Below are 6,000 nucleotides of genomic sequence, written 5' to 3'. Positions count from 1 at the left end.
ATATCAAACTCTATTCCCTGAAGGGGGCATTGGGGAGGCCACAGGCATGGCTCATACTCCAAAGGAGACTTAACATAATCAAGGGAAAATGAAGAGGAGCACTGGTGGACTATTTCCAAATCTTCTTCAAGAGGCTTCAAAACCTTCTTCAAATGTTCCCTGGCAGGAAGATGAACAAGCGTACCTTGGATGGTTAATACCATCTCGCTTGTAGAGAAGCCAAAGGGAAGGTGATGGTTGAGGAAGTCGTTGCCAATAACAAGGTCAACTCCTTGTGACTCGAGTTGATAGACATCAATAGTGGTAGAGTGCCCAGCTAGAGAAATGGCAATATTTGATGCAAATCTTTTGCAAGCAATTACATACTTATCTCTAAAGAATCTTTGTACATTGGTCATGATGAAGGTCTTATCCAATGTGGATAGTGTCTAATCATCATGACCTAGATAGAGACTCACTCAGTGCCAGGTTTTCCAGTGACAAGAAGTAATCCACCATTTCAAGCTTGCCAATAAGGAGCACCTTCATGGGATAACATATCAGGGAGAACATTGGTGCTGCCTTTTTTCCACTCGACCAAAAAGTTATAGATGGTAAAGAATTCCTACCATCGTGCAAGACAGCCACGTCCAATCTGTTTATCAATGCGGTGTGTGGAGAAAGTTTTGAAGTTTTTGTTATTTTTCTGAACAATGAACTCTCGATTAAGAATGAAAAGTTCAAGCTTTTGAATAGTGCGCTTAACCTCAAGGATCTCCTTCTCAATTGAATGATAATTTAGTTCTCCACCTTGAAATGTTCCGGAGTGATAGGCACAGAGGATCTCCTAGGTTGGAGTACGCCCGAGCAGAACGGCACCCCAAAAATGATCTGGAGCATCTGTTTCAATAACCAGGGTACCAGAAGCAGAAGGAATATTGAGAGCTGGCAGATGTTGTACCTTTTCTTTGATATGTTGAACTGCTTGAGTTTGGGCCGAACCCCAGGGAGGACCATCTTTGTGGAGGCATAGTTGAAGATGAAACCGGTCTCTCACAAGCTCTTCATAGAAAGGAGCAATGTGGTTTAGGCACCCGAGGAATTGTTGCAATTGGGTGCGATCCCGAATCTCATTAGGAAAGGCTAAGAGGGCCTTAAGGACATGCTCTTTCATTTGGATGGCTCCCTTATGTATGTGGACGCCAAGGAATTCAGTTGTCTCTTGGCCGATGGTAATCTTTTTGGCTAAGAGGGCCAAGCCTTTGCCTTCAAGCAAGTCATACACAATCATCAAATGTTTGAGGTGGGAATTTACATCTTTGCTATAGACAAGAATATCATCTATATATACAAGACAAATAGAGTCATATGGAGTGAAAATGGAGTCCATAAACTTTCAGAACGCTACCGGGGCAGTTTTAAGACCAAATGGAAGAACATTACATTGGTAGAAATCTTAGGAAACCACGAACCCTGTATTATGGCGGTCTTCAAGCTGGAGGCCGCCGACCTACCAAAACCCTGCCTTCAAGTTGAACTTGGAGAAGATGGTTGAACCACATATCTTTTGCATCAAGTACTCTTTATATGGAATGGGGTAAGAGACAAAGAGTAAACATTTGTTGAGCGACTTGTAATTAATCACTAGGCTGTTTCTTACCCCTTTTTTGCTCAAAGTGCTTGTTGGCATAGAAGGTTTTTGCTACCCATTCAGACCACGAGTGAGAGATGAGGCCCATATTCAGGAGTTCTTGGATTTCCTGATTGCACAACCTTTTGTCCTCTTGTGTGAAACTGTACGAACTCTCCTTGAAAGGTTTGGATCCTTCTCGTAGGGGGAGAGAGACCTGATGTTGGAAGATATGCTTGAACGTGAGAGGAGACTCGCTACTGCAATCACAAAGAAACTTTTCCTACATATCTTGTAGGAAAGACAAAAGATGTAGAGTATGCATGGAGGCATGCAAATTCTTATGCTCATCTACTTGGAGAAGACTATTGATATATACTTCTAACTCTGTTCCCTAAAGAGGGTGTTGTGCATCGTCCATTGCCTAGGGGCTGAATGTTGCTGGTGAAGGCATTGGGGAGGCCACAAGCGTGGGATCATACTCCAAAGGAGGCTTAACATAATCAAGGGAAAATGGAGAGGAGCACTGGTGGACTATTACTAAATCTTCTTCAAGAGGCTTCAAAACCTTCTTCAGATGTTCCTTGGCAGGAAGATGAACAAGCATACCTTGAATGGTTAATACCATCTCGCTTGTAAATGACAACTGGCCCATCTGTAGACTGATGCATATCATAAAGTAGCTTATGCAACCAAGCTACCTCACATGCAGCCATTGCTGCACCCCTGTACTCAACCTCTGTGCTCGACAAGGCAACTGTAGGCTATTTCTTGCTACTCCAAGTGACTGCAGCACTCCCAAAAGAGAACACATATCCACTGGTAGATCGTCTATCAGAAATACTACCAGCCCAATTAGCATCAGTGTATCCATGCAACTGTATCTGAACCCTAGCCTCATAAAATAGTCCATACTGCAATGTGGACTTCACATACCTGAGTATGCGTCTAGCCACATCCAAATGCGGTTTCCTTGGAGCCTGCATAAATTGACTTACCAATCAAACAACATAGCTCAAATCTGGCTTGGTAATAGTCATATAAATCAAACTTCCTACTATGCGTTAGTACATAGTAGGGTCTTCCAGAAGCTCACTTGCATCTGCGCTTAGCTTCACATTCTGCTCCAAAGGAGCTGAAATAGGCTTACAACCTATCATCCCATATTTGGACAGCATGTCCAATCCATACTGCCTGTGCAAGAGCCATATCCCACTTGGTGATCTAATCACCTCAATGCCCAAGAAATAACATAGCTCTCCCAAATCCTTCATCTCAAACTTGTGCTTCAATAGCATTTTCACATGAAGGATATCCTCATCACTATCACCTGTGATGATCAAATCATCAACATAGATGACAAGCAGCATAATACCTTTCTCTGTTTTTCTCACATAAAGTGAGAAATCTACCTTGGAAATCAGAAAGCCAATAGTGACAAGATATTGTCCTATCTTGTCAAACCATGCTCTAGGTGCTTGCTTCAAGCCATACAATGCTTTCTTCAACCTGCAAACAAACTCAGGATAGACAGCATGAACATAACCTGGTGGCTGCTCCATAAAGACCTCTTCTTGCAAATCACCATGCAAGAAGGCATTCTTAACATCCATCTCATGTAAAGACCATCCCTTTGATGCAGCCATAGCAATGACTGCTCTTACAGTTGCCATCCTTACAACCGGACTGAATGTTACTTCATAATCAATCCCATATGTTTGTGCGTACCCCTTGACAACTAATCTTGCCTTGTATCTATTCACAGAACCATCTGCACTGTGCTTCACATTATAAACCCACTTACAGCCAATTGCATTCTTGTCTTTAGGCAAAGGCACCAATTCCCATGTAGCATTTTCTTCTAAGGCATCCATTTCTTCATCCATGGCTTTCTCCCATTTTTCTTTTCCCATGGCTTGCTCAAAAGAACTGGGTTTTGGTTCCTGTATCACTTTGACCATATAGGCATAGTGAATGGCTGTAAATCCATCATATTTCAACCTATCCATAGGATACCTAGCTTTGGTAGACCTGCGCAAAATAGGCTCACTTCCAGGTGCTCTCAAAACATCCCTGGTCTTCCTTACTGCAGGTGTAACAACAGAAGGAATACCCAACTCATCATCAATGCTCTGTTCTGAGCCACTGGCTTCACCATCCACATAAGAGTGACCTGCATTCACATCAAACATGGGCTGATCTACCTTCTCTTTTCCTTTTTGTGATATCTGCATACCATTATCTGCATTGCTTTGAGGAGATTCTCCCTATCTCAATCTGCATGTCCATGGTGAAGTATGTGAACCACTGCTAGAGGACACTACAGGTCCACTAATATTGTGATTGCTGCTGTGAATTCTGTGCAGCATTACCATTTTGTGCATCTATATCATCAATCACATTTACTGGTTTATACCAGCTGCTCATCTCATCAAAAACAACATCTCTACTCATTGTAAACTTACGAGTAGAAGGGTTATAGCATCTATACCCTTTCTGCTATAGAGAATAACCAATAAAGATGCACTTCTCAGCTTTTGGATCCAACTTGGACCTCAACTCATCTGGCACATGAACATAGGCAATGCAACCAAAAATTTTCAAATGAGAAATATCTAGTTTCCTACCAGTATACATCTCCTCTGGCGTCATGCCATGTATTGCTGCAGTGGGAGTCCTGTTCATTATGTAAACTATTGTAGCAACTGCTTCAGCTCAATAATAATCTAGTAGGTATTTTTTATTTAGCATGGCCCGAGATACCTCTGCAATATGCCTGTTTTTCCATTCTACAAGTCCATTTTGCTGTGGGGTATGACTGCATGAATATTGCTGCTTTATGCCATGCTCCTGCAGGAACCTTGCAAACTCATTTGAGAGGTACTCTCCCCCTCCATCTGACCTTAGGCATTTTATTTGCAGGCTTGTTTCTTTTTCAACCATAGCTTTAAAAGCTTTGAAATGCCCAAACACTTCACTTTTCTTTTTCATAAATTGCACCCAAACTTTTCTGCTATAGTCATCAATAAAAGTGACAAAATAATGACAGCCTCCAATAGATGCAGCTTTAGTAGTCCACACATCAAAGTGGATTTCCAATGGCTTCTTACTCTCTTGAACATGCCTAGGAAATAGTTTCCTTGCCTGTTTTCCAAATTGACAGGCTTCACATACCTTATGCATTTCTGCAACCTTGAATTTAGGCAATCCTACAACAATATTTTGGGCTTGCATTGATTTAAGTCACTGTACATTAACATGACCAATGCGTTTATGCCAGATATCAATATCTGCAACTACACCGGTCCCATGTGCAAACATTGCTGCACTCAATTTAGGCATGTCCGCATCCAGCATAAACATCCTGCCCTTCTTCTTTCCTTTTGCTATCAAGTGACTGTTATTTTTCATATCCTCAACAAAGCATCCATGAGGATTAAATCTGACCTGCAAGCCCTGCTCAACCATTTGACCAACAGAAAACCAGGTGCTTGGTGATGTTCGGGACATGAAATACATCAGACAGGTATTTCTTTTTCCCATCCTACATAGACAAAGGAATTTTACCAATCTGCATAATAGGATGTGCAGTATCATCACCAGTCTCCACAAATCTTGGTCTTTCCATTTTCCTTGCATCCTACATCCATTCTGCATGACCTGTCATGTGGTTTGATGCACCTGAGTCAACATACCACACATCATTGCTTTCTTCTGCACTTGTCACAAAATTGGTCATGTGCTGCACCATAACAGATGCTCATTTCTGTCATCACCCTGTCTACTAGAGGATGCATAATCCCTTGCTGCAATTTTCCATTCATGATGTCATTCTGCTTTTTGTAGCAGTCTTTAGCCATATGATCCATTTTACCACAATAGTAGCATTCAACATTACTGTTTGCATTTTGACCTCTCTGCCATCCACCATGACCTCTTTGGCTTCCCCTGCCTCTAGAGTTACCACGTCCTCCTCCAAAGGACTCTTGAGTTTGCTGCATATTTTGATTTCTACCATGGCCTCCAGATCAGCCTCCTCTACCTCTGCCTCTACCTCTTCCAGCATTTGAGTAGAAGATAGTTTCTTTTGAAGTTCCTCCTGAAGAAGATGCACCACCATTTCTTTGCTCTTCAGAAATTAGAAGAGCAAACAACTCCTCAAAATCAAGAAATTTTTCACGGACGGCAATGGATGTCCGGAACTGTGCATAATCCTTTCCTAGACCATTCAAGGTCATAGAAACTAGATCATCATCTTCCACTGGTGACCCAATGGAAGCAAGTGCATCTGCAATTTTCTTCACCTTCATGTGGTAGTCATTGATGCTCATATTTTCTCTCTACACATTGTGCAACTCCTACTTGAGCTGCATTTTCCTGGCTTGCATATT

Source organism: Dipteris shenzhenensis, chromosome 2 (assembly GCF_047967505.1).
Source record: "Dipteris shenzhenensis isolate YYH24624 ecotype China chromosome 2, Dip_SZ_1.0, whole genome shotgun sequence".
In the NCBI taxonomy this organism is placed as follows: Eukaryota; Viridiplantae; Streptophyta; class Polypodiopsida; order Gleicheniales; family Dipteridaceae; genus Dipteris; species Dipteris shenzhenensis.
This window is presented reverse-complemented; position numbering follows the sequence as displayed.